The sequence below is a fragment of the Pongo pygmaeus genome, chromosome 10, assembly GCF_028885625.2.
Source record: "Pongo pygmaeus isolate AG05252 chromosome 10, NHGRI_mPonPyg2-v2.0_pri, whole genome shotgun sequence".
NCBI lineage: Eukaryota > Metazoa > Chordata > Mammalia > Primates > Hominidae > Pongo > Pongo pygmaeus.
In genome coordinates this window covers 108,248,514-108,257,500 of record NC_072383.2, presented here as the reverse complement: position 1 = coordinate 108,257,500, position 8,987 = coordinate 108,248,514, and positions in this window count along the sequence as shown.

Here is an 8,987-nt window from a genome sequence, read left to right as displayed (position 1 = left end):
GAAGATCACCCAGCCTGTCTCTGAGCTTTGCACTGAAAGGGCTAAATGATATGCTGACACCTTAATTACCACCCATTGTCACGGAGCACGGGGAAATTGTCTGAGTGATCCCCGGAGAATGGGCACTAACAGGCCCGTCAGTGTCTTTGATTCCTCATGGCAGATTGGAAAGTGACACGAAAGAGGGGCTCCAACTGCAGCCCCTGGGTGACAGCTGCATGGTTGCCTCAGGTGAAGGGTCCCTCAGATGACGAGTCCCAGCGTGGCCTCACCTCAAGGGCCAGGGGTCTACCTCGGAGCTCCTTCCTGGTTTACCTTGGAGGAGAAATGAATATGCTGGTCCCATTCTCTCTCTTTCTCTCTTAGCCAAACCGTTGCCCCCTTTGATCCACTGTGTGGCGATCCCCCAAACACCCCTCTACCCCTCACCTTTCTGGGTCCTCAGAGCAGGTCTGAGCGTTGGCCACATTTGCTAATGTTGACTGAGTCCTGCTCTGAGCCAGGCATTGCACGTGTAACCACAACCCGATTTTTCACCACAACCCAGTGGAGTGAGGAATATTATTCTCCCATTTCACAGATGAGAAAACAGAGACTCTGAGGGTTCAAGTCACCTGTGAAGGGCAGAGCAGGTAGCCCGGCTGCCACTCTAGACCTTGGCCACTGCAAGGCACTGCCACACAGCAATGTGATCATCCCCACTGTGCAAATGGTGACTCAAGGCCCAGTGGGGTGGAATTTGCTACCGTCACTGGGGTCTCTTGTAGCAGACAGGGCCTGGAAACTGGACCCCTCACTCCCACTCCAGGGCTTTTTCCACCAGGGCAGAGTTTTGCAAAGTGTATCTGGGTGGGTGTAGGAGATGTTGACAATATTAATAACACAATAACAGCAATGACCTGTCACTGAGGCTGACAAAGCACAGGCTCTGTGTCTTGCAGACCCAGGGGAACTGCGGCTCTACAATCACTGGGGCTGCCTTTGTGAGGATTGTGTGAACTGGGGCAGGGAAAGTCAAGCACTCAGGAATAGGAGAGGCCTCGGGTCCCCTCCCCTCTCTACTGGCCCACAGTGCAGAGGGCAGGGGTGCCTGATGCCTGGCAGCCAGCACCTGGGAATGGGGTAGGAGGGGCCCTGCTCCACTCAAGCCAAGCCCAGGGGCTTCCCTGATCTCTGACTACCGCCCACCCCATTGGAAACCCCCCACTGCCCTTGCTACTGTCTCTGGGCAAGTGAGAGGCTGCGTTGGGTACCTGATAATTTGGACTTTTTAATGATCTCCTTGGAGTAGCATCTTCCCTTCTGGCTGTTATAATGGAATCACAGGTGAGAAGAACCTCCTGACACTACTAATTGGTTCCATCAGCTGGAAAATGAGCGAGGACACCTCTGCGCAGAGGAGACATTCACTCAGCACCCACAGGACGGGCAGAACTAGGGGGCCATGACCCCAGGTAGGTGTGTGGGAGCTGATTGACAGCACCCAGCCCAGGAAGAAGGGCAGGAACAGCAGTGCTTGACAGCTGATGCAGCGTTCCCAGGGCCCGTCCCACACCTGGTGAAGGGGAGTGGCTACCGAGGCTTGTCACTCTGACTTGTCATTTCATATGGCCCCCGGCAACTCCAGGAGGCACGCTGATTATCCCTGCATGGTGGGTGCGGAAGCCAAGGCTCAGAGATGGAGGGACTTACCCAGGAGCCATGGCTGATAAATGCCCTCCTATCCTCTGTATATTCCCCTCTTGCCACTCCCAGGTGTCAGCACGGCCCTTCCCTCACCACCCAGGAGGCTGCCAGAAAGCTGCAGAGCGCCAAAATGCCATCACAAAACCCCAGCAAGGCTGGGTGTGTACCTGTAGTCCCAAGTATACAAGTAAGTACACCTGCCAAGGTGCACATGTAGTCCCAAGCACACTCAGGAGGCTGAGGTGGGAGGATCACTTGAGCCCAGGAGTTCTGGGCTGCAGTGAGCTATGATTGTGCCTGTGAGTAGGCACTGCACTCCAGCAACACAGTGAGACCCCATCTTAAAAAAAAAAAAAAAAAAAACCCAAGCACAAGACCCAGCAATTCTACTCTCCACTATCTACCCAAGAGAAATGAAGACTTGATGTGTCCACATCAAGACTTGTACACTAATGCTCATAACAACATTATTCATAATAGCTAAAAAGTAGAAACAACCCATACGTCCATCAACTGAGGGCTGGATAAATCAAATGTGGTCTCTCCATACAATGGAATATTACTCAGCTGTTAAAAAGGCATGAAGTTCTGATACATGTGAAGACATGGATGATCTTTGAAAACAGCACGTTTGGTGAAAGAAACGCATCATAAATGACCACATGTTACATAGTTTCATTTATATGAAATGCCAAGAATAGGTAAATCCAGAGAGACAGAAAGGTTAGTGGTTGCCATGGATCGTGTGTGTGTGTGTGTGTGTGTGTGTGTGTGTCACTATTAATGAGGGAGTTTCCTTTTGAGGGAAATGATGAAAATGTACTAAAATTGATTGTGTGCTAGTTGCAAACTCTGTGAATATCCAGACAACCATTGAATGATGCACTTCCAGTGTGTGCCTTCTGCAGTATGTAAATTACACCTCACTAAAGCCATTACACTGTCTACCCACCAGTGTGTACAAAAAGTTTGTGAGTAGACCCCTGTCCCGGGTGTCTGTGATTCATGCCTTGAACCTGTGGTCAGGGGAAAACTGAGCTGGGGGCCACCCCAGACCTTCAGAATCTCCCACCAGAGCTGGGCAGGGCCACGTGGCATAGCCCAGAAAGCAGTTTAGGGAAGCTATCACTCAGGACCCTCTGGGCAAATCCCTGACTCTCTTCTGTCGTGCAACCCTCATTGAATGTCCTCTTGCTGAGGGCTTATGGCTTTCCAGACCCTGTGCTGGTGCTGGGGACATTGTGGGGAGCAAGAAACACTCCCCATCTCCAGGAAGCTGATAGATGGGGTGGTGGCAAGGAGGACACGACAGCCGCTTGTGATGTTGCCACTATCAAGGCAAGCATGTAGGGAGGGGCCCCTAACCCAGCCCAAGGCCTGGACATTCTCCCAAGAAACAGATCTGCAGGCAGAGACTCGAAGGAACTAAGGAGAAGTAAAGTGACTCAGGGCAGAAAACTATTTCAGTATTCCATGCAGGTATGAAGGCCTGGAGGCTCATGAGAGTGTGGCAAATTCAGAGGAAGGAAAGGGGGAAGGTGGGAGGCTGAAGTGGGAGGATGGCTTGAGGCCAAGAGTTTGAGAACAGCCTGGGCTACATAGCAAGACTCCCTGTATCTATGAATAAAGTTTTAAAAAAGTTAGCGAGGTGTGGTGGTGGGCACCTGTAGTCTCAGCTACTTGGGAGGCTGAGGTGGGAGGATCACTTGAACCTAGGAGATAGAGGCTGCAGTAAGTTGTGTTTGTGCCACTGCACTCCAGCCTGGGAGACAGGGCAAGACCCTGGGGGGTGGGGCGGAGAGTGGAGGGAGGGAGAGAGAGAGAGAGAAAGAAAGAAAGAGAGAAAGAAAGAGGGAAGGAAGGAAAGAAAGAAAAAGACAACAAGAGAAAGAAAAAAAGAAAGAAAAGGAAGAAGGAAAGAAAGAGAAAAAGAGAGAAAGAGAAGGAAGGAAGGAAAGAAGAAAGAAGAAAGAGAAAAAGAAGGAAGGAAGGAACGAAAGAAGGAAAGAAAAAAGAAAAAGAAGAGAAAGAAAAGAAAGAGGGTAGAGAGAGAAAGAAATAAAGAGAGAAAAGAAAGAAAAAGGGGACAGAGAAAGAAAGAAAAAGAAAGAAAGAAAGAAAGAGAGGGAGGGAGGGAAGGGAGCGACTCAGGAAGCCCCCCAGGCTCTGTGAGGTGGGGGCTGAAAGGGGGCGACATGGAACAGCCCATGGCCAGCACAGCCAACACTGCAGACATGACCTTCCCCGAGGAAGAGCCAGCTCCGGGCACTTCCCCTGCCCTGTAGGCTCTTCTCTGGTCTGGGGCTCTGGAGATTCTGCAGGGGTCTCCAGGCCCACCTAGCTAGGGTCCCCTGACCCTACCCCCATCACCTCACTGGCCCCCTCCCAGCCACTCTCCCTTGCCCTGTAGGTGCTAAACACAGCAGAGGGAAAAGGAAGACTAAATTTTAATGAGACATCTCTGGGATGTCTTAAGCTGCATTTAAAAGCCCCTAAGCTTCCTGAGACAGAGGTGGGGGGACCTGCATTAGGAAGGGTAAATATTTACAACTCCACCTGAAAAGCTGAGCCCATTTTTCATGCAGGATTTTAACAATATAGATCACTGAGAGAGAGAGAGACATAAATATAGGGAAATGAAATCACGGGAGGTTGCAGTACCAGGGTCCTGAATTATGGATATGAACCTGTCCCAAACTTCTTGTTTTTAATTAAAAAGCCCTTTTCAGTAATTCCATTAAGAGGCGGCTGTGGTTCGAGAGTCTCTCGCTCGGTCTCTTTAAATTATGAAATGTCCCATCGGCCCCTTCAAGGTTCAGGGGCTGGAGGACAGAAGTTAGGGGGATGTTAGGATTCCAGAGGCCATGACTCAGGTCTTGACTCTGGGCCCTGAGCCCTTCACGGCCATTGCGCTGCAGCCAGACTGTGAACCTGCTGTGCACTGGAGACACCCATCTCCATCACCTCTCGCTGCCCATGACACCAGGGTGAGGTCAGGATGATGCACTGAGTTTACAGAGTAGAAGCAGCTGAGGCTCAGAGAGGGAAAGGGACTGGCCCAAAGTCACACAGCCAGGAAGAGGTGGAGCTGGATCTTGGAGCTAGGACCACGTGATGCCAAGTCTTGTGCCTTTGCCACCTCTCCCCAGCACAGAGAGGGACTGGAGTCCTTGTCCTGTCCCCTGGAAGGGCCTTGGTGAGGGACAGAAAAACCCCAGGGCCTGATCAGCACAGACCTGGGATCCAAGGAGAAGGGCCCTGTTGGCAGCACATCACACATTCACTCAACAAGTGTTCTCTGGGCTGGGCGCAGTGGCTAACACCTGTAATCCCAGCACTTTGGGAGGCTGAGGCGGGTGGATCACTTGAGGTCAGGAGTTTGAGACCAGCCTGGCTAACATGGTGAAACCCCATCTCTACTAAAAATATAAAAATTAGCCAGAAGTGGTGGCGCATACCTGTGGTCCCAGCTATTTGGGAGGCTGACACAGGAGAGTCGTTTGAACCTGGGAGGCGGAAGTTGCAGTGAGCCAAGATCATGCCCCTGCACTCCAGCCTGGGTGACAGAGTGTTCCAAAAAAAAAAAAGAAAGAAAAAGAAAAAGAAAGGTTATCTGAGCACCTGCTCTGTGTGAGGAGCTAGGGAATTGGAGTACCCTCCTCTCTGTCTGTCTGCCTCCTCCTGGAAGCCTTCCCTGATCACCCCAGCCATTATTCCATCTGTCATTCATCCTTCCAGTTGCTACCCAGGCCCTCACCTCATACCCATCCTTCCACTCATCTATTCTGTCCATCCATCCATCCATCCTGAAAAGGAATTAACTCATCTCAAGCCATTACTATCAAGCCATTACCATGTGTCACTCAATGTGCCTCTCTCATTGAATTTTCATGGCACTTCTGCCAACTAAGGTCTATCGGTTCCATTTTACAGATGAAGAAACTGAGGTTCTGAGATGTGTAAATTGCTTCTCCAAAGGCAAGGGACTGGAGAGCTAGTTGCACACTTCTAGGCATGGTGACAGGCTGTTGTTGGTGAGGTGTTTGGGTCAGAGAAGAGAGATCTTCCAAACCATACCAGGCGGGTGGGCTGCCTATTCCCCCTTTCCTGCCTCCACCATGTGGGGGCTTACCCAGCCTCTCCCGCCTGGCTCCTAGGCGAGGCTGCCATGACCGTCTCCTGCCCCCAGAGTGGTGCAGGGAGAGGCAGGCCCCCAAACACAGGGGGCTATTGTGCCCCTCCCAGGAACACAGGCACCCCATTGTCTGGAGGAAGCTGCAGGTGGGTTCCAAGCTGCTCCTGAGCCCAGTGCCTGTCATCTGGCTTTGATTGTCACCATTGTGTGGCCACAGGGATCCTTTGTCCCCAACAGGCTCTCTCCTCCTGCCCTCCCCTCCCCTCACCCTAATCATTGTGTGTGGCACTCAGGATGGTAGAGGGATTAGGGAGGGGTGGGGGAGCACAGTCCAGAAACCCCCAAACATCACATCCCCTCTCCGAGCCTCAGTTCCCCCATCTGTAAAAGGGGAAGATAATTTCTGCCATGCCTCCTCCATATTGGAGACCATAGTTGGGAGCTTAGAGGTTATTCTGAGTATGGGTTTGGTCCTAGCTCTGTTATCTGTGGGGCCTCCACGCAAGCCATTTGCCCTCTCTGAACCTATTTCCGCATCTGCAAAGTGGAAATCAAAGAGGGCTTGGCTCGGAGGAGACAAGGCATGTACAGCACTTGACTCAGAGGCTGTTCTAAGAGAAGCAGCGGCCTCTGAGCACCAAGGAGCCTGTGCCAGTGCAGGGCATTCTGCTTTTTCTACTGCACTTCCCAACCATCAAAGCCCTTCCTTAGGCCATCTCGGGTCTTAGCCCAGAGAAGTTCAGCAAGATATCTAAGGGTCACACAGCAAAGGAGTCATCAGCCAGGTTCACAGACTCCTGTCCTAGGCTGTTTTTCCTCCAGAACATGAGGCTTCAGCGGAGCTTTAGGCATCTGGTGGGCGGGGGCTGGATGGGGCTCTGCATCCAAGGGTGGTCTCATGAGGGGTGCTCCTGGCCGGAGCACATCACAGCATGGTGTACTTGGCAAGGGCAGGGACTTGATGGCACCCCCAGTGTCCGAAGAGTTTCGGCCCATTGTAGGGGCTCAATAGGCGGACAGGTGCTGTGTCCTGGGAGCCCCGGAGAGGCTCCCAGATTTGGAAATGGCTGGGCGGGGTCCAGTCCAGGATGAAAGGCCCTGCCACTGCTGTCCCTGAGGACAGAGAGGGCTTAGGGTGACAGATGCACCCCTGTGGGGAGGCAGGAGGGTGGACAAGACCACAGGTGTCAGATCCGTCCAGCAGTGGGCACCCTGGTCTGTGGTCACTGAGGACTAAGGTCTGTGTGGTGACTTCTGCTGCCGCAAGGCCTCTTCTCAGGATCTTGGTGGATGAGGGGAGTGGCCTGGATGACTCAGAGACTCAAGGATGAGTGCAGCAGTCACCAGCAGCCAGTGTCCAGCAGGGTGTCTCAAGCCTTGGCACACAGTTACAGTCACAAGGGGAGAGTGCCACAGGGATCCAGCAAGGCCATCTGGCTGGTGTCACGGAGACACACACAGGCCACCCGGATGATGTCACAGAGACAGATAGTGTCACATCAACTGCCCAGGCTCCTAGAGGAAGTGTCACACACAGTCTGATTTACAGTGTCCTGGGACAGTGTCTCCACTCACAGGGTCACCTGGACCGTGCCTTGCAGACACATCCTCAGTGTCACAGAGATACACATGGAATCCCAAACAGATAGAGAAGAGAGTATCTGCAGGACAGCAGCAGCAGACAGCGGCACAGACACAGGTAAGCAATGCCCATCCACCCGCCAGGGTCAACTGGACAGTGTCCCACCGGCACAGATAAACTGCATCACAGACAAGAGAGGCACCCAGCAGTGTCCGCACACACGGACAGCCACATTGTGTCTGGTACAGTGTCACCCCAGTAGACAATGTCCTACGGCATCTGCTGGCATGATGCCCCTGACATAGTGTGACACAATGTGGGACCCTATCACATGTGCATGTGTGGCCAGGACCACACACTCACATGCACACACACACATACACATGCACACATGCACATACACACACACAGACACACACATATACCTGCACACGCACACACACACACATACACACGTGCGCACATACACTCCCTCCCACCACAGGTCCAGGGCAGAGGGCCGGGACCTCCCCTGGGGACGCAGACCTGAAGTTGGGCCCTGGCCCCTCCCTCCCGCATGTGTACCCTCCCTTCTCTGAGTCACAGCTCCTCCCTGAGAGAATGGCCACCCGCCAGGTAACAGGGCTTCAGTGAGACATGAAAGTCTGACATTTGCAGTGGGATTCTGGCAATGGAAGGCCCAGCCTTGGGGTGAGGCACAGCAGGTCTCTGCTTCTCTATAGCAGGCCTTGGACGGGCAGTGCTGGCGAGGTCACCATGGCGTGGAAGCCTCTCAGGGACTTCAGAGGCTGGCCTTGGATGGGGAGCGGTGTGGAATGGAGGGGCCCAAGATCACCCCCTCGGCCTCCCCAGCACCCCCCTGGCCATGAGCAAGGATAGCTAGGAGATGGCATCACCTTGGACCTGGACTACCTGCTACTTAGAGGACCCAGCTGAGCCCCCTCCCACAGGGGACGTGCCCACCGGGAGCCTGCCCCTCTCCTGACCACATCCAGAAGCTGAGATCCTGGAATCCCCTTCTCCAACAGCCCTCAGCCCCCTTTTGTGGCCTGGAGGGGCCCTTCCCTAAGCCCATCCAAGGTCCATGCTCCCAGGGCAAATCTGCCACCAGTAAGAGTAGGCCTCTTGGCCAAGGGGCAGCCATTTCAGGGGGTGGGTGTGTCTGGAGCTGGGCCTGGCGGGCTGGCATCTACATATGTGTAAGCAAGGTCTTCCCAGTCCTGGCTGCAGCCCATGTTGGGAAGAGAGGGCTGGGTGGCCTGGGGCCAGGGCCTCCATGCATACCAATTCTAGACCCTGCAAGTGTCAGGGGTAGATCTGGTGGGAAGCTAGGCCCCAGGACTGGACTGGGCAACCCTCAACAAGAAGTGTTTGGGCTGGGCGCGGTGGCTCACGCCTGTAATCAAAGCACTTTGGGAGGCCAAGGTGGGTGGATCACTTGAGGTCAGGAGTTTGAGACCATCCTGGCCAACATGGTGAAACCCCATCTCTACTAAATATACAAAATTAGCTGGGCGTAAGTGGTGGGCACCTGTAATCCCAGCTACGCGGGAGGCTGAGGCAGAAGAATCACTTGAACCTGGG